The 25,477-nt window shown below is 37.7% G+C and overlaps 1 long non-coding RNA gene across 2 annotated transcripts in view; it reads left to right on the forward strand.

Moving 5' to 3' along the window:
- Positions 1-276: 276 nt before the first annotated feature.
- Positions 277-25,477, forward strand: part of LOC140690174 (uncharacterized) — a 46,300-nt gene continuing 21,099 nt past the window's right edge. Inside the window, exons 1-3 of one of the 2 annotated variants that reach the window (XR_012065347.1) lie at positions 277-338; positions 12,646-12,736; positions 22,490-22,663. This is a non-coding gene — a long non-coding RNA (uncharacterized lncRNA). The remainder of the gene's footprint in view (positions 339-12,645; positions 12,737-22,489; positions 22,664-25,477) is intronic. The other variant, XR_012065349.1, reaches the window with a different exon arrangement.

Consider the following 25,477-nt stretch of genomic DNA (forward strand, 5'->3'; position numbering starts at 1 on the left):
TTAACAATTTATTTTATTTTGTTTTGTTTTTAAATTTTGAAGGGTGTCCTCAGGGAAGAACTACATTTCAATTAATGTTAGAAGTTGAAGGAAACATTCATGGAAGGGGTTAAGGATATAAGGTATTTGGCTGGAAACTTCATTTCCAGGGGAGCAGTGTGCAAGGACTCCAGATAGTGCACATTTTATGTACGTATTTATGGAGCCTTTCTTTTAAGCAATTTGGAACTGTAGTCCAAGTAGAATGAGTCTGGCCTGGGAGTTCCAAGTGTCTCCTGGAGACAGATAAGGACAAGATAAAGGGCCTCATGAGATCAGCGTAAATGGTCCCAAATCAGGTAAGAAGTGTGAGGTTGTAAATTTTGCAGGAGGGTTGGGGGGGGGTCCCCCAGGGAACACTCACATTTCTAGGGGTCCTACTTGACTGCTACTGATCATTATCATTCCACTTAAGCCCATGAACAATTTTTTATGTCTGCAGTTGAGTGATCTTACTCCAAGTTCAGGGACTCCTTTTGATTTAGAGAAATGTTTGAGTACGTAACCTAGTATTTCTATATCACATGTATAATTTCATAAGACTGACTTTCATTGACAGTCTACTGCCTGCTAATACAACCACAACTGTGTTCGACAATTCTATTCTTTGATATATTTTTCTACTTTGAATAGCATGCCTCCCTAATTCAAGTTTTCTGCTTGACAAGACGGAACCTGGTCCATTCTCAATTGTAGCAACTATTTTTATGGTCTGTCGAAGAATAAATTTATCCAAGATTCCTGAGTTGTTACAAGAGATGTGATAGCTTAGTTACACAGCAAAATTGATTTCAGATTTCAGGATGAAGAGAGCACATTGTCGGTCCACTGGGAATCATGTGACACCAAATAATGACTGAAAACCAGCAACAGTGGTGATCAAGGGCTATTCTAGGAATACAAGACTGTAATTACCCCATTGTCAATGACAATCATGTTGTTTATCACTGTTCTATACAACTGTCAATTATGAGTGAGTAATGGCATCCTACATACATATTCATGGAGCCTTTTTTCTAAGCATCTCTACTAAGGGAAGCATTATTTTCATCACCCATCAAAACAAACAATTAAAAAAGACAAGAGAAAGAAAATAAATAAATAAATGAAAAGAACAATGGTGTTCTAAAATTTCTTTGTCAGTGATAGGCCAAAAACATATTCAAGATGCTTGATTTTGTTCATCCAACAAATATTTATTGAGTGCTTATTCTGTGCTGCATAGCATTTCAGCCTTTGTTAGTGAAAGATGCTTTCTTCCCAGAACCAACAATTTAGAGCCTGTGAAAACATTCAGCCTGAATGTATCTCAAAACTCTCCAGCCACGTTGTCAATCTTGGGCTTACCATTTAGGCTATTTAGCTTAGTACAGTCTCAGAGTTTCTGGCCACATCTGTACAGATGTAGTAATGAGTTCATGTCCGTTGCTCACATGAGGTAGGGACGCTCCATAATTTTAGAGGGTTGCACTGTGGGATTGTTGCACCCAGGGAAGCCATACCTAGAGCTATACCAGGGAGCACAAGGTCAGGGGTCCAACAGTCTGGACTAGAAAATCCATCAGTAAAAGAATGAGGGAACTCGTGTATTTTAGAGACAATCTTCTAAATGCTGCTCAGAAAAGCTACCTCAGGACACTACTCTGTTTAAAACACTGCATTGATTTCCTGCTTGCTTTTGGTTTAATTCCAAATTCCTTTATGTAACTCTACAGACTGCCTGTCTCATGGGCAGCCTTGATTTTGCCTCTGAGTCAGTTTTATAGTATTCACTCTCCTTGAACTATTCTTCCCTGTCTCCACACTTGGATAACTCCTTCTTAACCTCAGGTCTTAATGGAGTCATTTCCTCTAGAAAACATTTCATGAGTCCCACCCCCTCTTCTCCTCCTCCCGCTCCCCCAGCCACCAGAGAATAAGTTGGGCACCTGTCTTTCTGTGTTACTAAAGAATTCTGTATTCCTCTCACCCTAGTATCTCTCTGTAATAATTGCCTTCTGATTTGTCTATAATTAAGAGGTCCATAGAATTTATTGCCCAAACCTGAACACTTTTAAAATCAAAAAATGGATAAAAAAAATAACTACAGTTTTATGTATTTAAAAGTTAAGTATTTGCTAGCTGACAAGTAGATTTTGGACCTATAGACATTCTATAAAAGTATTTTTAAAATAAAATTATTTCTTTAAAAAAGCAACATATTTGTACTCATTAAAGCAAAAAAAAACCCTCTTTGTTTAGTTATGGAACATTTTAATAGCATAAGCAGAATGGTTATTCTTCTTATATATTCATATATTTTAAATGGCTTCTTAGTTTTGTGTAAAATACTACTGTGTCCTGTTATTTTACTTGTGAAAAATGTATTTTTTGAAATATAGTTGTATTGTTTTCATTTTTTTCAGAAGGTTGCCTGCAATCTTCAAAGCTGTATTTTATGTTAACCAATTTGAAATTATTGAAATCTTTCATTGACCTGTGTCTGTAAAACATGGTATTTTTAGTTGAGAAAATACTCTCCCTACATGTACCAAAGTACCTGGTAATCTCAAGAAATGTTCGCTAAATAGAGCATATTCTCAATTTAAATGTTTCCTTTGATATTGAAGTGTTTAAATATTTCAGTCCAAATGTTCATAAAGACTATCTTTTTGCTTCCATTTGGAATACTTTTCTTCAATAGATGTTTTTATTAGATAAGTCATTACAGAAGTCTTAATTTTGATTATTCATATTATGCAAAATGCATTCTCAATTTCATGTAAATATTATAAGCTTATCCAATTAAAAGTAGGAATGTTATTAAAATACTTCCTGCAAGTTGAAATATTCTGAAGTCCAATAATAGAATTTCAAAATTAAGTATTTTCCATTGTTTGAGCTCTCATTGTTTAATTGGTTCATTTCCTACTTTACTTCTATAGAGAGAAATTTCAAAGTCATCTTCTATGCAAGCTTTGATTTCAAGAATTGCAAATTGGTAAAACTTCATAAGCTGAAAATTTTAGCATAACAATTGTTAAATACCTTTAGGTTGAGTTATATAGTAGTTCTTCAAATGCTCAAACAGGCTAAAGATGATTGACGATGGCCAACACAGAAGTCAACTATATAGCCTCCATGATTTGTTTGTTTTGAAAGCCAATCTCATCATAAAAATGCCATAGTTTAGTTACTCTGACAGCTAGTGTTTCTATTTTAATGTAGATTTTAATTATGAATACAATGCGTGGCACAACCAATTCCAAGTACATTTCCAATTAAAAATTTTTTAACTTAGTAAGATCATTGTTGTCATCATGCAAGCTTTGTTTCACCAGACTTTGTACTCATATTGCCATTGCAAAAAAACTTTCAGTGTTGAATTTCTAAACTGATTTACATTATCATTCACAATAATGACAGATGTTCAACAAAATAAATTTTGAAAAACAAAAAAGAGAACTATCATATGACCCAGCAATTCCACTTGGGTATATAGTCTGAAAAAAATGAAAAACACTAATTTGAAAAGATACATGCACCTCAGTGTTCATAGCAGCGTTATTTACAATTACCAAGACACGAAAGCAACCTAAGTGTCCATCAACAGATGAATGGCTGAAGAAGCTGTGTTATATACACACACAATGGAATACTATTCAGCCATAAAAAGAACAAAATTTTGCCATTTGCAGCAACATGGATGGACTTAGAGGGCATTATACTAAGTGAAATAAGTCAGAGAAAGACAAATACTGTATAATATCACTTATATGTGGAATCTAAGAAATCCCACAAATTAGTGAATATAACAACAACAACAACAAAGGCAGATTCACAGATATAGAGGACAAACTAGTGGCTACCAGTGGGGAGAGATGGGGAGAGGCAATAGAGAAGTCAAGAAGAGGGAGGTAGAAATTATTGGGTGTAAGACAGACTCAAGGATGTTTTGTACAATTTGAGGAATAGAGCCAATATTTTGTAATAATTGTAAATAGAAAGTAACCTTAAATTGTATTAAGAATTTAAAAATAAAATAAAATATATTTCAATTAATTTTCTCTGACAATGTAATTAATCTGAGAAAAGGATGATCTATTCAATATATATGTGGCAAGCGTAATTTCTGTGTACCATAGAAAGTAGAATACTACATCTGAAGAAAAATGCATTGCAACATTAAAAGATTATATGTTTCAAAATGTTGAAAAAAAGAAATGAAGAAAGGTTTTACTTTGAGTCCATGATTTAGATGAAAACTCAATCTGTTACTGGAATTAACTGATTTTCTATTTGAAACAACCAATGACAGTGGCATCACTTAACTGTTAGTTCATCTGCTAAAGGAATTAACATAAAAATACTGATTGTTTCATGTCTTATATATGCACAGCAATCCTCGAAATCAGTAAAGAGTGAAATTACTTTAGAAGAGCAATCATTTGACCTAAACGAAAAGTCAGGCTTTAAAGAGAGAGATGTAAACCTACTTTCTGATGTTGCATATGTTAAATCATCATCTTTGGACAGTCTTTTAAAAATAACTGCTAACATTTGAAATAGATGCTGGTGATATTTCAGCTGATATGATATTCAGTTTTCATGTGCTCAATTGTATCACTACAGACACCACTGTAGTAGTAAATGTCAACAAACGTCTTGTGCAATTTATGCATTCATCATCAACTTTCTTGAGAAAGAGAAATATAGTTCCTACATTTCATTAAATGTGCACTTCCTTTAAAAAGAAACACCTTACTTCTGCTGAAAGAATAAATAGTTGTTGAATTAAATAATATGGTCAATATTTAAAACATTTTTTAAGATTGCTTTCTACGTATTACATAGTAGGACTACTCAGTTACACACATAAGTTGCAATTTTGCATTTTTCCCACTGTCTTCATCAAGTTGTAGCCACACAGTCATGGCACACTGGCTAGTTCACCAAACGATCCAAGAGCAACAGCCCTCAATATTTCAACCACCACCACCACCAGGATCCACAAGAAGTTGGCTGCCTCAAAACCACTCATGTCAAAGAATCAGTTTTTCTAATAGCTTTATTGAAATGTAATTTGTATGCCATAAAATTAATCCATTTGAAGTATACAATTCAATTGTTTGTCCTATATTCATAGAGTCATGCAACCATCACCACAATCTAATTTTAAAATATTTTTATCACCCACAAAGAAACCCACACTCATTAAAAGTCTCTCCCCATCTTTTCCCCACATGTGACCCTAGGAAACTGCTAGTTTATTTCTGCCTCTATAGAGTTGCCTATTCTGGACATTGCATAAAAATTTAATCATATCATGTTTGGTCTTTTTTGACTAGCTCTTTTAGTTAGCATAGGTTTTTTTTGTGCTTCAAATTTTACCCATGTTGTAGGATGAATCAGTGCTTTATTCCTTGTTATTGTTGAACAGTTATTTTATTGTATGGCTATACCACATTAAATTGTTTAATCAGACAACATGATAGATACTATTCTTTAAAGGGAATTATTAGTTACAAACGCATTTAAAAAAAGGCTGAAGGAAAGGGAGACAGTTTATTGCTGATTATTTTTGAGATTTAACCGCATATTAATTTGAAAACTCTGTTCCCTTTGCATGTCTGGCATGTTACTAATTGAGACCATGCTGAAAATAAAAAGAGGAATTCCAGCAAAACCACCCCAGTTTATTTTATGGAAACCATTAGTAAAAATATTTCCTTAAAATATGAAAAACCAAGAAAAAATGCTAAATCATATGGGATGCCACCACCACAGATGTAAATGAGACATGTAGCAGGATAATGGTTACTCCATCTAAATCCCATAGTAGAATATATATCTTCATGAAGACAATAGGCTAGCATAATGGTTGGCATATAATAGGCTCTCAATACAATTTTTTTAATGAGTAATTTAAAATATTTTCTCAATAAGTATGATTTAATTAACTTTGACATGAGATGGTGATAGAGCATTATCTTGAGGCACTAAAATAAACAGCTCTATCCCTTACCACCGTAACTTATGCCTTATGCAAATGTCACTTAACTACAAATTTATTTCCTTAAACTATAATTTATAACATATTATAATGTACATAAATTACTATAACATCTAATTTTCTAAGTTATACTTTTCTTGAAAGCAAAGTGGTTTAAAATGCATTATTTCACTTAACTCATATTTCTAATTTTACAGAGTTGTGTAATTCTCTTATTTCTAATTTTACAGAGATCTTGTAGGTTAAGCTCTCTGGAAAGCTGGCTCTGAAATAGAGATTAGCATGTGGAAAAGTTTATAAAGGAAGGTTCTTGGTATCAATACATGGAAAGGATTTGGTTAGAGAGAGAGTTGGGGTTGGGGCAGTTTAACTATGGACACAACTTCTCCTATGGGGAGAGCTAAAGCTCACATGGTGCATCAGAATTGTCCCAAATTGTGGAAGTCAGAATTCATATCCCTTCCCTTGCCAGTCTGCACATGAGCTGCCCCAGGAAGGGGACAAGATCTTGGGCAAAGTGACTGTCTCCAGCTGAGACATTTTCAGGAGAGAGCTGAAAGCTGACAGCTGTCTGCTGGAAGCACTTCAGCAGCTGGAGAAATAATTTCTTCACTCCTACAAAGAGATCTGGGCAGCACAGCTCACCCACTGCACTCACTGTCTACGTTCTCATTAGTTCCCGAATTTTTTATAAAGTTCAGAAATCTTTTAAAAAATATTTGCTTTTTTTTTTTTTTTCAGTTAAAAGAGAGCCAAATTTGTAACTAATACACTGGCTTCAAGTCCTATCCAGGCCATGGACTACATGTGTGATTTGGGACAAATTTTGTTAATCATTTTGATCCCCTTTTCTCCTCAGATAAAGTGAAGAAGGCTGTTTTTGTTAATCTCTAAGAAACTTTTAAATTCTAAAAACTATAAATAAATATTCACTTAACTTTGATATTCAGCTTTATTAAGTTTAAGTGAGAATGTCATAACAACTCACAACAGATTGCTGAATGGTGGCCTTACCACATTTTCCATCAATTTAGGGCTGTTTGTCAGAGGCACTGCAATTGTTTTATACTGCTAAGTAATAAACCACCACAAACGGAGTGTCTCAAAACAGCCTCCTTTATCATTGCACGGTTCTGTGAATCAGAAGTCCAAGCAGGGCTCACCTGGATTCTCTGCACAGAGTCTTGCGTGGCTGAAATCAAGGCGTCAGCCAGCCTGGGGTGTCATGAAGAACTTGAGGTTTTCTTTTAAGCACATTCCAATTGTTGGCAGAATTCAGTTCCTTGTAGCTACGTTACCAAGTTCAAGCTTGTGTTCTGCTCGCTGCGCGGCAGGCCAATAAACCGGGTGATGAAGAGTTGGGTCAGGAATAACAACTTTATTCGGAAAGCCAGCAGACAGAAGATGGCAAACTAACGTCCTGGAAAACCATCTTCCCCAAGTCAGAATTCAGGCTCCTTTTATGCTAAAAAGGGGAAGGGTGTGCTTGATTATTTCAAACTTCTTGGTGTCGAAATCCTTTATTCTGCAACTTTTTATCTCTGCATGAATAGAAAAGTGTTACACCCTTAAAGGTCAGAGCCATGAGAATGGGCTCTCCTGTCTATTTCAGGCCACAGGCAACATTCTTTTACAAAAGGTGCAGAACCAGCAGGGCTGAGCCCAGGAAACAGAGTTAAAGGAATACATCTAATTTGGAGTCAGATATGTTCTTCACTATTACAGTTATAGGACTGAGGCCCCAAGACCCTAAAAGCTGCTCCCCTCAATAGCAGTTCATAAAATGGCTATCTGCCAACTTCTTCAAAGCTGCCAGGAGAGCATCTCCCTGACTCTTAACATTTTCAAACTCTAGACCCCTTCTGAAGAGCTTACTTGAGTAGATCAGGCTCACCTTAGAGAGTCTCCTTTCTAATTAATCTATTCAGATACTATAATTACATTTACAACAATCCCTTTGCTTGTAATAGAAGATAAGAATGAGAGTGATATCACATCATATCCACATGCTTCACCCACATTCAAAAGGAGGGTGTTATACAGAATGTATACAATATGCAGGGAGTTGTAGATTGATTATTTGTACCCCTTCAAAACTCATATATTTGAGCCCTAACTCTCAATGTGACAGTATTTGGAAATGAGCCTTTTAACTCCCAATGGGGTTTACGAGAGTTCAGTGAGGTCATGAGAGTGGGGCCCTTACAATGGGATTAGTGCCTTTGTAAGAAGAGACATCGGAGAGCCTACTTTCTCTCTCTCTCTCTCCATGTACTCACACTGAGGAATGGCCATTGAGGACACATCAAGAAGGCAGCCATCTACAAGCCAGGAATGGAGCTCTCACCAGAAACCAAGCCACCCATCACATTGATCTTGAGATTCATAGGCTCCACAATTGTGAGAAATAAATTTGTGTTGTTTAAGCCACCCGGCCTATGGTTTTTTGTTATTGTAGCCCAAGCCAACTAAGACAGGTGGGACTCTTGGGGACCATCTTAGAATTCTGCCTGCTGCAGGCACATAGAAGAACTTGTTTGATTGTGCATCTTTTGGGTTCTTGGAGGTAAAGAGGCCAGTCTACAGTGTGCTCTCATGAACTGACTCTCAGATACAGGAGGGATCTTATAATTAAATGTGCTCCATCTGAGATTAGCACAGAAAGCAGTCCAGCTTGGCAAGAGCAGGCTGAGTTAATTCCCAGACTGTGTATAGCTGTACAGTTGTAAGGTGGCAGACAAGGGAGATTTAGGGAAATTTGAAAACTGAAGTTCTCAGCCTTGTCATGATTGCCACAACCTTTTCGTTCTGTATCTTGGAATCCCATTCTCTCCCCATCAATGCCTTTCTCATCCCTGAGACCTTATGAATTGAGCATCTCACTGGCACTATGATAAGAACTGTCAACATCCAGTCCCAGTACTGGTCCTCAGCTTATCTTCTCTGGCACTTTAGGATGTGGGAAATTTGTTCTAAGTTGACATCAAAATTTTATCATTTTCCACTCATATTCTGAGTTTGAATTTTACAACTTTCATTTCCTCTTCGTTTTTTCGTGTAAGCTTTGCAGAGCATTTATAAGAAGCCAAATATATATACAATATTAATAATCACTATTGTTTCCCTAACTACTGAATTACTCAGCCATTCGATCTCTCAATGGCTTATCTTCCATACTCATCATCACCTGCAGCCACCAGGGGTAGTGTGAATATTTGTGATGGTAGCACATGACATAGATCACCATGCTCCTCACTCCCAGCAAGAAGGTTATCCACACACCTCAAATATGTGAACAACCCAGAATCTTACTTTGAGCATCTGCTTCTTAGAGCTTATACCTACTACCAATTATTTTATTGTCAGAGATCTCAAAACATATGGTTCCTTTGGCTTTGAGCATCATTTCATAAATTATCTTTTGTAGAGAATTACGGGCAAGATTTAGGGAATACACCAAGGAATTGTGCAGAACTCAAGGGTCAGCAAAAGCTGAGATCTGTTACTAACAATAAACTCGATGTCCAAGGGGAAGGAACAGTTATTAGAACCCAACAAGAGAGCTGCATAAAACAAATTGCCTGATGTGAACTATGAACAAAGCCAGGTTAAAAAGTAACCCAATATCACTTTCCTTTCCCCTCTCTAACTCCTGCCAGAACCTCTCATCAGCCAAAACAATCTAAAGGCGAAGATGATCTAAAAGGTTATTGGTACAGTCCACATGGGGCAGCCTTCCAGAGTACACAACAGGACAAGCAAGGGTACAAGTTCTATCTGGAGGGTAACATGGAAGATATCCAACTCATCATTCAGTAATTCATAGAATTTGCTTGTAAAAGTACTGAGATGTGTTAAGTTAGTGGTATTTCATGCTAATCCCACCTACAGAGGAAAAAGATTGTGTGTCACTTTAACCAAATTCCCCAGAAAATTCTTAACATTTCATTTTAGTATATGCAATAGACAAAGTCCAAAGGAAAGTTCCAAATAACCTAAATATGAGCCAAAATGGAATAATTTACTGTAAAAATGTAAGCATATTTAAATAAATAATGCATATGACATAATAACTGAAAGGTAAAATTATATTTCAAATTTCTATCAGTTTCCTCATTATAAAACTAATACTAGATGCTATATTAAAATAATAAAAAAGTAAATAAATTTGAAACTAGAACAAAAGGAGAAAATAGATACTGAAACACAAATGTAATTAAATATTTGGTATATACCCTTCCAGCCCTTTCCTTTTTCCTATGCATAAATCTATTTTTTAGTGTAACCAGTATTACACGCTTCTGTAACATTGGATGACTCTGCTGAGAAACTGAGTAGACACTGAAAGTTAATTTCAAAGGAGGTACGTCCTAGAGGGCTAATTGTACACAAGATTCACATGATTATTTATGTGTCTGTAGTTATACATGTTTCACATTATGTTGCATTTTGGAATTATCACAGTTAAAATGCTAAGTATTACCTGTAACAAGAGAGCTTTTGGCACAAGAGCATAGACTCGGATTATTTTTAGAGGATACACTGGTGCCAAACCCTGAGGCTCTAAAATGACTGCTGCTGCAGTAAACAGTCCCAGATCTGCCAGAGAGCTCAATCGGCCTAGGTTTCTGTTCCCTCTTTCATGTTGTGGCAGAACCAGACACTGCTCAATATCACATTGGTCCTTGTGTTAAGCTCCAGTCGCCAGCCCAGGTATATCCTTCCAGGGAACCTGATCTAGACCACGTCAATCCATCAGGAATATTTTTCTAGAGGGAAAGGTCTGATTGGTACTTCTTTCCCCTCCAAAAGACTCTGTGTACATCGGTTCACTTCTTCCCACAGAAACTTCTCCTTGTACCAAGTGGTGTTGCCATCTTTTTAGACTGCAAAAGTCCTATTTCAACCTGCTCTGGAGCAACAGTGCCAGAATGGCTTACAATTTCACTAGTAAAGAAAATTATTCAAGTGATTAAATACAAATCATAAAAAAATCAGCCCTCAGATTATTCACAGTTCTCTCTCCACACACAGAAGATACTAACAGAGCATCCTGAATATGGCCTCTTAAGGCATCAACACTTTGGGGATGAAGATTTTGTTTATGTCACCAGGCAAAGAACCATGACCAGCTGAGATGCTTGCTAAGGGCAGAGGATATGGGATGGGTAGTGGAAGACAGCGGTCCTGCTTACTAGCTCCAATCATTTGACCAGTTGCAGAAACAAGGACTGTACCAGCTCTGTGTAGTTCTTTGTTTAATTTTGAATAAGTTTGCATATATATTAACCAAATATTTTTGTTTTCTTCTCTCCCCCTTACTCCCTTATCAACCATCATGAAATGTATTAATGTTAGGTAATTTTACATCACAGTAAGTTATTGAATAGCAAAGGGGGAGAGTGAATTTGTACCCTCTGGGAAAAAGGAAAGTATCTTTCCATTTTTAAACAGAATAGTTATATCTTGTTGGGTAGAAATACACTTTGCAACTGGCTTGATTTGGATTTTAAGTATGAGTGAAGGAGATTTTTTTAGATGCCAAATTGTGGTGGTGTTTTTGACTTGCCAACTTGGCCGGGTTATTGAAATACTAACCTAGCTGTTGGTGTAAAGGTATTTTGTAGATGTCATTAAAGTCTGTAATCAATTGACTCAAGTAGGGGAGGTTATTCTAGGTAATCTGGGTGGACCTGATCAATCAGTTAAAAGGCTTTGAAAGCAAGGCAGAGGCTTTCTGGGATAAGAAATTCTGCCTGTAGACAATAGCTTCAGCCAACACCCAAGAATTCTAGCCTGTTCTCTTGATGGCTCACCCTGTGGATTTTGGAATTGCCTAGACGTCTCCCACAAGAAAATTTACTGAATAAATTTCTCTGTATGTGTCTCCTAATGGATCTATCTTTTCTGATTGAACCCTAATTGATGTAGACAGGAAGCACCTGTCTACTGTTATTACAATTAAGCAGACTACATACCAACTGGCATGAGAAAATTGTAGGATTAGACGGAATCTGAAATGGTGACAATAGAAAAAACTCAAAGAAAATTGAAAATATTCATTAACAGTATATTCTGAGACCAAGTCGCCAAAAACTTCAGCTGTAAGAAATTAAGCAAATCTCTGCCAAAGATGTGGCATATTGCCTTATAAATTTTTGAATGCATCAATTATTGAATTTGTGTCCTGTGAAATCATTGCTAAGATAATTAAGCTTGTCTAGCATAAAGCTGAGCTTAGATTCATTTCCTATCTGGCAAATTTCAGGAAGCATTTTATTTGGTCAATGATGGAGAACAACCAAGTTCACTGTTTGGCTTTGTCAGGATTTCATTAAGTCCTTCTGTTGCTCCTGAGATTTTCACATTTAGTGATGAACGTTTAGGTCTTTCTGGAAGAGTTTCCATTATTTCTTGGGGGTTTTAAAAATGATTTTGTGTTATGGTGGTTGACCTTATTTATGATGACTATAGTACACCTTTCTGTATATTTCCTTTAAAATAATAATAATGATGCCAATATGTGTTGAGGGTACAAGGCATTGGGGATTGCAACAACATGAGAGGCATTCGGCTAAACTCATTACAGTGATTATCTCATTTAATCCTCACAGTGGTCCTTAGAGGGAGGTACTGCCATTAATCCCAGTTTACAGATGAAGTACAGGCACATAGAAGGAAAATAACTGGCCATCGGTCACGTAGGTAAGCGACAGCTCTTATAAGTAGAACTCATACTTTTAACCATTTGAGTCATTATGATTATTTTTTTAAGAAAAGAAAAAATTTTAATAATGGCTACAGTCCTAATGACTGATTTTTAAGATGGATAAATTAGATGTATTCCTCCCTTCAGAAACAAACAAAACAAGCTATTTTTGCTTGGTATGACCCAGATTTTTTCCTCTCCCTAAAATAGATAATGCATACTAGAAAACGTGTTCTTATGCCTGATTCACCCCATGATGCAGGGTGTATTCTGTTTTTTGAACTTCTAAGAGAATTATTTGTGTAACTCATCAATATTTGAACAGAAGACAGGCATTCTGACTAATGGTTGGCTTTCTCCTTCTTTTCCTTCTCTCTCCCATCTTTCCTTCCTTTTCACTTCTTATTATTTCACCTTTTAAATGTACCTGAGAGAGTTTCTCTTTCCCATTTTTAGAAATGTATAGAGCTTTCTAGAATTCAAGATTAGTTATGTAGTCAGCCTAAGTGTGGATGACACAGATAAAAGGAGCAACATCAGCCATTGCTCCCATCTTCTTGGCCACATTGCTCTCCAAGCAGCTCTTGCTTTCCCCTTCCTCCTTTTAAGAAATAAATCAAGTGAAATTCTTCATGGATATACATGTACATGTCTTTAATCTCATTTAACTTAGAGGCATTTCTGCCGCAGTCTCTCAAGGAGGTGTCTCCCCTCTCCCCTTCCTTCTTTATCTCCTCCCCTTCCTTTCATCTGGGTCCCTGTTTGTATGGAACTCTCCTTCCTCTCTCCCACTGCCTCCTTTAACATCCATTCTTCTCTTCTGCTCAAAAGAGAAAACTTGAGCAACAGGAATAGAAAAGCAACATAGGGTGATATAGAAGCAAGACTAGAAGTTCTGCATTTCCTTAGGGAGATACTGAGTCCTAGGGTAAATAATTCAGTGTCCTTCTTCCTTAGCCCAAGGAGGCAAGAGGGGTTTTCAATCCACTCTCTGTAATGACTCAGCTGGGAAGAAAATACAGGTAAGAGCAGGGAGAAGGGCTTAGCCATGTTTGGTATTTGTACAACATGGAACAGGATCAGAAAAAATTTGCTTTCTAAGCTAGAAGTATAAGCCAAATAGAGCAACTGTGGATATCCGCCAGTATTCAGTGCAGTCTAATTCTGCCCCTCAGTGATTCCTGGGAGAGGGGGCTCAGATGCCAGTTTCCTCCTTTACAATAAGCCTAAGCCTTTAAGGTGACACTGAAAAGTAATTACACAGATGTGCTGACTGATGGGTGTTCTCCTTTAGTAGAGTAGACAATAGGGAATTTGAATAGATGGTACCTGAATTACCCTTCAGTTAGAAAGACTTCAATAATAAGAGCATATTATGAACTTCCACAAAATGTGCAGTATGAGATGTCAGAGTGAGACTCCAACTCATGTGCCTTCACATACAGACAAGATAAAAAGTGTTATCCCCAACTTGACACACACAGACCATGAAATTTAGGACAGTGATTAAGAACGTATACTCAGGAATCAGACCACCGGGTTTCAGATCCTGACTCTAAGACCTCCAACTGTGTGACTGCAGACACACAGAGAATTTATTGTCTCTCGCATACCTCAGGAATAGGACCTCCCTTACAGAGATGCAAAACACGAATGAGGCAATATGTGTGAGATACTGAGCACACCACCCAGCACATTAAAAAGAACGTAAAGAGAAAGATTTAGAGTTGCTTTTGACACCGAAGGATGTGATATTTCTATAACTGAGCTGGGGTGAGTTTGTAAGAGACCGTCTGTCAGATAGCCACGGCATTTGCTCATCACGCTGGGGCTCTTATTTGGCATTCCAGTTGCTTATTTACCCCTTTGTACCCCCTTCCCCAGTTTCCATTAGCTGGAAAGAGGACTCAGTTTGTTCATTCTTGTGTTCTCATCAGTATCACTGTGTGCAGCATATAGTGTCATTGCAAAGAAATAAGGTGACCGGACATAGTATTATCTTGACTGTAACTACTCATTTTATTCCCCAAATGTAATTCATGATCCCAGCTCTTCCAACAAAAGAGCATGACATTTTCGTTCCTTTTATTTCATTTTATTTTTTTTCTTTTAATTTTAAAATAATTTTACAGATTCACAGGAAGTTGCAAGTTAGTGCAAGAAGTTCCATGTGTCCTTCACCCAGTTTTCCCCCCACTGGTGATCATACAATAGCAGACCCAGGATACTGACACTGTACAATGTGTACGTAAATTGATGCCATTTTATCACAGGTGAAGATTTGTATAACCTCTCCCACAATCAGAATGTACATCCATTCCATCAACATAAAGATCTCCCTCATTTTACCACTTTATAGCCACTACCCCCGCCCTATCCCTCCTTACTAGTCCCTGGAAAAGACTAATTTGTTCTTTATTTCTAAAATGTTGTCATTTTTGGAGAGTTACATAAATTGAATCATACAATACAGGCATCTCTCATTTTTCAAAAGTTTATTTTACATCACTTTTCTTGTACAAAAGACTATCTATATTAGTATCTGCTTTCCCTAAGTGAAAGAAAGCCAAAGAGAATTTTCGCTTTTACAAAAAAAAGAAAAAGAAAGAAAGAAAGAAAAGAAAAGCAAAAATAGCGTTCAGCATTTGTCTGGCCGTCAGCCGTTAAGAGGCAGCGCGCACCCCAGGCAGCGAGGGTGGCCGCGCCAAGTTCCTTCCCTGAGGACCACTCTCCGCATCTCAGCGTCAGCCTCCATAGCTCTGAACCACGCCTTACTTTATCTCAATTTATTTTGTGCATCTGTGTCTTAAGGTAATTGCTTCTTCGCTTGATACTGTTTCAGCTCAGGAAATATTTCCTAGGAATGCTGTATTTTTCGTTAGCAGGGGAAGCCAAAGGTGATATTTTTGACTGAATTTTTTTTTCATTTCCCCTAATACCCTTGAGTTCTATCCAAGTTGTTGTGTACATTAATAGCTTGCTCCTTTTCAGTGGTAAGTAGTGTTCCTTGGTATGGATATATCATAGCTCATTTAAGCATTCACCCACAGAAGAACACATGGATTGTTTCCAGTTTGATCCATTACAAATAAAAGGGCTGTGAACATACATCTATAGTTTTTTTTTTAAATATGGCTATATACTTGAGTTTCTTAAGGGTAAAAGTCTAGGAATGAAATTTTTGGTTCATATGATAAACGCATCTATAGTTGTATAAGAAACTGCCAAGTTATTTTCTAGAGTGGCTGTACCATTTCTGAATTATGTATTGTGTTATAAGACTCTGCACCTTATTTAAATCTGTTGTTTTAGTAGATGTTCCCTGGCACCACACCAGTGGGGGAAAGGGGACCCTAGGCATTGCTGCTAGATGGCATTGGAACTCCAGTTTCCCCAGTTGGCCTCTGGTAGCCCCTGGGTGGTGGGCACCTTGTCACTGCTAGGTAAGGTTGAGTTCAGGTCCCCCGCTAAGTCTCCATTGACTCTAAAGCAGGACCCTCCAGGGTACAAATGCCTTTTTTGATTTCTACATATGTCTTTCTTAATCGCAGGGAAACAGCTCAAGTCAGATCATTTACCTAGGATGTGTCCCAAAGGGCTCTTAGGGGGAATTGAAATCAGTCCTCCCACTTTTTATGTTGTTTCTGAATTTCCACACCTTAGATTCTTTATTATAGACCTGCCAGCTCCCCGAGGGCAAGCTTTATGGTTGGTGGGCACACAAATGTCGCACGATTTTACCTGTTAAGTGATTAACTCAGATAGCTTTAAATCAACACCAGGCTGCCCACGGGTGGGATCGAAACCCTTCAGTGATTAAGCAGGACTCAATTTTTGCTGCTGCAAGTTTCTTAAGTAACAAGAGGCTATCTACTACTGTCAATAACTGACCAACCTGGCTATTCCTGTCCTTGTAGTAAAATTCCAGAGTCTGCAGCCTCTGGTGGTAGGAAGCAAGGAGGAAAACAGGCAAGCCACCGAGAGCAAACCAGTTCTGTTGGGCACCACTCAACACCCAATACAGAGCTGCACCAGACTTGTAGCTGCAGGAAACAGATCTCTCCCAATGATCTCTGAGTTGCGACACAAGGTAATGGGTGGGGAGTGGTGTCCCCACCTAGTTGCTTTCACCGCAGGTAACATACAAAGACAAAAAATACACAGAAACCAGAAGGAGCACTCCTAGCCCGGGGTAACTGTTCAACAACTATTTCAACTGCCTAACGGTACTAACAAAATAACATTTAGGTCTCCAGTGGTCGAGTATTCCTGGCTAACCTCCAAGGCTCAAGCGGACAGAGATGTCTTGCAATCCCTCAGACTCCTTGTGCAGATAACCTGACCCAAGACAGCTGTGGAAGTGACCTCCTGGCATGCGCATTGCACCGACTTACCCAGCCCCTGAGCTCCTTGGCTCTGCTCAGATGTTGACTTCTTGCTCCAACCAGTAGTGCACTGGGCAACCAACACTGCAGTCGGGGAAGGGCAGGGGTCTCCCCGAAACGAAAGTCATTGCAGCGGCTGCTCAGGCTAGACCCTGATATTCCCTGGCCTTGGGGCTGACTCACCGCGAGTGGCCAGCTGCCCCAAAGCCATCACAGGCACCCCTTCCTGGTAACATAAGCAAGTTTCCCCAGGCAAACTTCGTAGCCTGCTGCTTTGCTTGTCGAGAACTGAGGCAGACCCTGAAGGCCCCAAAGGGTCAGTCCTGGCTGGCTCTCAAAATTTTATTACAGAACCGAGGTTCCGGCTACTTGCTACACTATAGGTCAATAAGTCGAGTAACAAGGTGTTGAGTCGGGGAAAACCACTTTCTTCTAGAAAGCCGGCTAACTGAGAAGATAGTGGACTAGTATCCTTAAAAACCATCTTAACATCCCTGCACAGGTAAAGGATTTTAATGGAGAAGGCAGAACAAAGAAGCAGAAAGGAGGAAGCAGTGTTGGCGGTTAAGCTTCAGCTCTGGATCCCTTATGAAAGTCCCAACGCTGCCTCCGTGATGCCACAGATATAGTCAGCCTTGAGTTCTTGCATGTATCAGCCATTCTGGAATGTTTCTAAAAAATATCTAAGATTAGGTCAGTTAATTTCAAAAACAGCGGCTATGGGCTAAGGCTGGGAGTTGAGGGGTGCTTTCCAGAGCTTGGACAAGGAGGTTGCACCTCGCACCCATAGACTTTAGTTGCAGGTTTTTATCTTTGCCCCTTCAAGGCTGAGCAGTCTTGGGCAACTCCTGCAAAATTTGTTAGCTTAAATCAGGTCATACTGACTGTACAAAGGCTCAAATGGAAAGGAAAAGAAAGATATACAGAAATAAAGACTTTTGTACCCAGGAGGGCCCCATGGGGTCCTGCTGGGTTTTAATAGCACCATGGAGATAGGAGGGGCAGGGCGCCCTGTTACTGCCCCCATCCGGCTTCCACTGATGTTGTATCATGCGGTCTCACTATCATTGGGCATTAGTGAAAGTCCTGACTAGTCACTGGGTTTCCGCTGACACAGTCCCAGCAGGGGGAGACAGGGATGTCTCATTACTGCAATGTGGGGATGGAAGTCCAGGCTCCCCATGTCTTCTCCACTGACACAGAGATGGAGACCGCTTATTACTGCCTCGAGGGGAGGCACGTGCAACTCCCCACTTGGTCTTTTCTGGCACCAACCTGGAAAACGAGTGTCCTGTTACATGAGGGAAGGGTGGAATTCCAGTCTCCCCGCTCAGTCTTTGCTGATGTGGGTTGGGGTGGGACCATACATTTTTCTGTGGTGTTTGGCTAGAATAATGCAGTTATGTTTTAAAATTTTCTTACCATTCCTCTTTCCTAGTCCTTTGGCTAGGGAGAACAAGTTTTCATTCTTGGTGGGTTTTTTTTTTTTTCCTGTTGGTTCCTACTAGTGTTTATGGGTTGCTGGCTTTTCCAACACCCAGTCCAGGATAGATGCGGCAAAAAGAAAATCCAGGAACCTCACCACCATGCTGTGGTTTCTAGCTGGTCTGCGTCTCCCCGCCTTTAATAATTTTTTTTTGTTTAACATATAATTTCTAGGAATTGTAGCTGAACTTAAGGAAGTTATATGGGAAAATGTGTCTATGAGATCTTTCTGCCATAGTAGTTCATATCAACATTATTTAAAGTCCTTTTTGTCAACTGTCCTTATGGAAAAAAAAAAAAAGAAGAGCTTGGAAAAGGAATATGGAGAGAAAAATAAAAACCTCTGGCCTTGACAACCCATAGCAACACAGACAGCCCAGTTTAGATTCCTGATTTCAAAGCCTTCTGTAAGGCCTGGAAGCTTTTTCTTCTTATCCAGTATCGCAAACTTTGTAGCTGTCCAAGAGCTAAACACAGATTGGATGAGATTCGGAGGGAAAGAGGGTAAGGAAACAGATTGGGATGATCCACTGCTCAGAAGGAAGGAATCCCACTAGGTCACATAGTATATAGGTCAAATAATGAGCTTTATGAGAAAAATTTACAAGCCAAGAATCTGCATATGAAGGCCTCAGTCTCCCACCCCTTCCATCAACCCACAGAGAAGAAATTCAGACCCAGGCACTGATGGACACATGGTGTGTTTTTGAGTAAAAGAATCTCATACACACTATTATTCTTCATGCTTACATGGTAAATGGTGGATGAACAGAAAGTTGAAATCCAATCAGTTTGGGATTCAGTGCCAGAGGAGTTGGCTTGGAAAGCCAACCTGGAGTCCATGGAAAGTGGAATCTTTTCTCCAGTCCTGTGGAGAATTTAGTTCAAGTGTAGCCTCTCCACCTGGGAGAAGGAGGAAACTTCCCCGACCACAACCTGCCCATGCGCGTGGGTAGCATATTGTCCAAGCAACTCAGAGTGAGATGTAGACATGGCTTCCAGATGTGTCTACTCATTGGGTCACATTTATTCCAATGTATATTTCATAACCTACACACAAAATCCTTTTAATGTCAAATTAATATGTATAAGAGGGACCTGATGAAATATATTTTCTTTAAACTGATTGCCCAAGTGAAAAATAATACAATTTCTTTAAAAGTCAGCGAAGTCACGCAGCCCCATGACAGAGCAGAGTGAAGTCCAGGTTTGAACTGCAGTGGTAGGTTTTTCACTTCAACACCTGGTGTCCTAAGCTGGCTCTACAGCAAGAAAGATAACACTTTCTGTGAGTTTCAAGAAATTGCCCTCTTCTTTCCTTTCAATCACTATGCCAAACCACATCAATCTGTATATTTGTTTTAAAAATATTTTATTTTGACTATAACAGTTGACTTCGTTATTCACTGCTACCACCCCAGAATTAAATTCCTGCTAAAATTTACATCACTTAGCTATGACAAAACAGTTAAACTGGTATTTCAGTCCTATGTAAACAAAGTAATTAACAGACAAAAAGAGCATTCACTTTTCAACTGATTGTCATGCAACTATGCTAACAGTCAAAAGAGGAGATAAATGAAATTATAAACCAAGAAGCTGTCGGCACTGATTTCGGTATAAATCAGGACTGATTAGAATCAACAGACAACACAACACTCACTCATTTGCCAGGAAATATTTATCATATGTCATATTTTTTTAGAAGGGCTTAAAGAAGGCTCTTAACATATAATTGCTGATCACTTAGTAGTGTACATGGACTGAATAAACCCCAAGGTAAAGAAGTGAATTAGTGATATAGTCACATATAAGAAAATAACAGAGGAATATTCTATTAGGCACCAAATCTCTCTTTGTTTCCAGCATAAATGTGCAGGCAACCTATAGAAAAATTGGCAGTGAGCACGCTATCTTTAGAAACAGAAGAGCAGCCCTGCTGAGAATTATCCTGATCCAATTACTTGGGCTTCTTTCAGAATAAAATTAAGTTGTCAGGCAGCAGACAAAGATCTAATTTCTCAGGAATATGAGTGTATGTGAGGTGGTGTGTGTGAGGCGTGGGTAGACAGACTACACAAAGCGCCTGGATTCTAAATGTTCAGTTGTAAAAGATTGTCTTGTGCTCATGACTATAATAATGGGTATTGATGGGAAGGTGCTAATGAAAATTAATTTTTTTAAATATTGATTCTCACAGAGCAAGCAATCTCTCTCTGTCTCTCCTTTTTTTTTTTCTTTTTTAAATTTTTTTTCGAAAAGCAGCAATGCAGAGATGAGAAAGTCAGCCCGTGGTAAATGCAGAGGTCAGAGGCCAGGCTGTGACTCCTCTTTGTGTATCATTAGAAGGAAAGAATGGAGAAAGGCATGTTTCTCAGTGGCATTGCTGAGCAGAAAATATATAACGTGGCTAGAACTGTGAACAGTTGCAGACTTTATAGCAGCAGCTATTCATTCTCAGAATAGAAGAGCCAAGGGCCCCCAAAAGATGGTCTCAGCCTCCCAGTGGAAGGGCGGCAAGGCAGAGATGAGCAAAGAGCGATGCATTGTTCTCATTCGTTTGTGAAAAATCAAAATATTTGCCTATAAAGGTCAGTCATGGCTAAAGTGTACTATTTTTTAAATCTTTAGCAAGACACTCAGCCAGGCTCCAATCTTTGTACCTCACTCATTCCTAACCCCTCACCACCAATCCCTTTTTAGGTGCATGGTTGTTACCTGCTGAAATCTATGCCAATATCTTTGCCAGACCGAGGGTACAAAAGCAATCAATGTAATGGGACGTGGTTAATCTCCCAGGGGCCTATTAGTCTACTCGGCTGTGACAGCCAGGAGGAAATTTAAGTAGTTCCAATAAATCACTCAAAGGCTGATAGGAACTGCTAATACAAAGAGAATTTCAGGAGAAAAGAAGAAATATTGGGTGCAAAACATTCTAGCACTATAGGTATCAATCTATAGTTTCTTCAAACTTTGCCCAAATTTCTATCCCTCTTTAGTGTCCTCCATACTTGTTCCTTTCTCAAGGAGGAAGCTTGAATTGAATTTTCTTAAATTTGACTTTTCATTCTGTAGGGTTTCCATAATGTTTTCTTCACTCAGTATTGACCTTCTGGTAGTTTTTATTGATCAGGTCCATGGCTTGGCATCCCATCCTCACCTGGTCCACGTTATGCATGTCTGTACACATTCACACCACATACACACAGGCTTAAAAATCAAAGTGAGACCAGCATTAGAGCACAGATCCATGGTATTCACAAATTTAGCATCTCAGGTTTTTCGCTATTCACAAAATAAAACTTCATAGGACCATGAGATCTTGTGATTTTTAATTTAGCCATGGCAAAAAAATTTCTGAGTCTGTTTTGCAAGAGTATGTTATGTAAGTCCTGGGTCAGCTCAGTTAATCCTTGAAACCCTGCCTATGTTTTGTATATTTTAGATGAGAAATGCTGTTATGTTGAGGTTAAATGACTTATTCATGGACTACAAATGGTGAATAGATGTGCTGCATCCAATTTAGATCTTCAGAACCATGCCTAGCAAATCATTAAAATTATAACTAGTCTTACATAATCACTTCAAAGGTCAATTCCTAACCCTTCTTTTAGAGAATTTTCCAGATTTACTGTGCACATGAGGAAACAAAATTTTTTTACAGATTGAGGGTTAAATTACTTAAAGCAGAGTAAAACGATATTTTTGTATCTTTCATAAATTTTGAAGTCTAGATAACTTGGAGCTATGGACAATTTTTATAGTTTAGTGTTCTTACTGAACATTGAAAGTTATCTGTTTTCCAGGTAGAATCCACATCTTAAAACATTTCTTTAACTGGCTTCTTTTCTCTCTCAAATGCCAATGACGTGCTGGCAGAATTCTTCAGGGTCTCCGAGGGATGTTTCTCACCACTTGCCGCCTGTAGGTCTTTGAGTACCACCAACCCATGGAAAGCAGTGAACTGGAGGGGCTACATGCTAGCGGGTCAAAGAGCCCTGACCTGACAGCCGGGAAAGAAATGACCGCAGCAAGCACACCCCAAGTGGAAAGGTACCATTTACATCCCTTGCAGTCAGTCACAAGAAAAGAAACAGCCCCATTTGCCCTACCTATCAAGTAGCAACCACCTGGCTCACAACACTAAGGGGAAAGGCATCAACAGATAAACAAGAAGAAATAGAACTTGTTTAAGGCAAAACAACAGAATGTTTATTGAAAGAGGGAAATCAATTTAGAGAAACAAAAACTGGTAGCTTCCAGTGAAATAGAACCAATGGAAAACATAAACACAATCTTTAAGCAGAAAGTAATAAGGGACATCCAGGAGCTAGAATTGGAGCTCCAAAAAAACTTCCTAAAACTAATGAGTATGGTTTCTGCTTTTTAAAAAGTTAAATATTAAAAATGGAAAAAAACAAAGAATGATGTATGCCAATCGGCTGTTTAGGGTTCTCAGGGATTAAAAGAAAGCAGTAGGCCGTAACAAAAAGTTAAGTTCTACACACCCAGAATCTGAGTTAGAGGACATGAAACATGCAGAACAGATTCAGGCGAGTGAATGAACGTATTATGAGTGGTCAGAAGGGCAGTGGAGTGCAGATGGAAAATGAAATATTAGACAAAAGTTTTCCATATCAAAAGAATTCACCATGCATAGGCAGTATTAACACACACACACACCCATACACCCATCTAGACATATCATAGCAATATTTCTGGAATGCAAGGAGAAAGAAAATTTTACAACTATCAGAGAGACAATTACACAAGAAAGATAGAAGATGCACTTTCCAAATCATCTTTCATTAGAATTAATTCTACATTGATGATGGAGACTAGGGTTTTGTAAATGTATTTTAAAAGAACTATTGAAATAAAAAGACATAATTTAAAGGACAGTCTCATAATAGCATGATACTAAAAATTCTAAATTGTTTTAACTAAGGATTTGGAGTAAGATTGGAAGGAAGTAAGAAACTAAATATTTTCTAACAGTTTTATCTCTACATGAAGTGTGAAGAGAGAGCAAGTGAAACAGCTTTTAAGGGTGTATTTAACACTCTAAAAATACTCAAAACACATGTTTAATTTTGATTGGTAAAGACTGGAAGGGCATCAAATCAGAATCAAATTCTACCGTTAGTAAGGGTAAAAGGGAAAAAAGAAAAACTTGCCCAAGACAACAAAAGTAAAGTAAGATAAAAAGAGGAATACAGTAATGGAAAAGATGGGTAAAGTAAAATTTAAGTACTAAAACCACTGTAATGTTACCGAATAAATGTGAAGAAATGTTAAAAAATAAATGAACTCTTTAATCTAAGAAAATAGTAGGAAAAAATAAACAGAAAAGGAATTTATCATGATAAATAGTATGAGGAGTAGTAAAAATACTTAGAATACAAATGAAATATTGAAATATTAATAAAAACAAAATCTAGCTCTTTGATGATTAATTAAGTAAATAATCTGGATAAGGAAATGAGAAATCTTAAGAAAGTAACATTAAGGAATGTAAGTGTAAAAAGTGTAGCAGTTAAAAGAATTGCAAGATGATATAACACACAACTTCCTAACAACATGTTTAAACAGCTGTAACAGCGCTGCCTAATAATAATAAATTCTTCAATGACGGGAACTTCTCCCTTCGCATGGTCCCTGAGGTAGCCCCTAGCCACATGTAGCTTTGAAGCACTGGAAATGTGGCTAGTAAGACTGGGGGAGTATACTTTAAAAATTTTTATTCAATTTTAATTAATTTACATTTACATAGTCACATACAGTTAGTGGCTACCATATGGGGCAGCAAGAGGAAATGATGATTACCTCCCAGATTTGACACAAGGAGAAAATCTGAGTGGATCAATAATCATATAATGATGAAACAGTTGAGTATCTACTAATTTAAAAGGCAACAAGCCTAGACCTAACAGCTGACTTCTACCTTTGAAGATCAGATAATTCCTATGTTATTTAAAGCATTTCAGGTAGTTTAAAAATAAATAGAAATTTCTCGAATTCATTTTATAAAGTTGGAAAACCTTAACACCACAATTGGACAAAGATAATGTAAAAAACAAAACCATAGGCCAGTTTCACTAGTGAATGACAATGTAAAATTCTACATATTTGCAAATCAAAACCAGTAGCATATTCAGAGGAAATGATTCATAACTAAATTTTCTATTAAAATTATTAGTGTGTTCAACAGCACAAAATCTGTCAATATAATTAATTCCACCATTAAATAAAGAGCAAAATAGAATTCTTATAGCAATAAATGCTGGAAAAGAATATGATAAAATTCAAATTCATTCCTGATAAAAGTCCTAATTACAAAAATATTACTTAAACATGTTAAAGTTTATCCCAAATCAATAGCAAACGTGATAAATGGTGAAACATTGTACCCATTTCCATTAGATCATGAAAAACAAAAAAAAAATTATCTTTACTAATAATTCAAAATTATTTTAAGACCTCCTAGACAAATCTTCAACACAATAAACATAAGTAATTCTTATAAATTTTCAAGAGTAAGCTGAATTATCTTTATTTGTAAATGAGTGAATGGCAAATGGTTTTCTAAATTAAAATAATACAATAAAATGTAGGAAAGTTTTTATGTTGGTAGAGCGTTAATTGCTACAGTCTTTGGGAATTAATCTGACAAAATTTATTCAAACTAAAAGTACGATGACTTGTGCCCCAGGAAAGACATTTTGAGATTTATCCACAAAAATGAATGTATACATATAGGACCTGCATTGCAGCATTGCAGTAATGTTGCTGGAAAATAGTTTCTTGCCTCACACAGGAAAATTCAAGAGCAAGGCATAGTAAAGTGAAAGCAAGTTTATTTATAGA

This window comes from Vicugna pacos, chromosome 29, assembly GCF_048564905.1.
Source record: "Vicugna pacos chromosome 29, VicPac4, whole genome shotgun sequence".
Classification (NCBI taxonomy): domain Eukaryota; kingdom Metazoa; phylum Chordata; class Mammalia; order Artiodactyla; family Camelidae; genus Vicugna; species Vicugna pacos.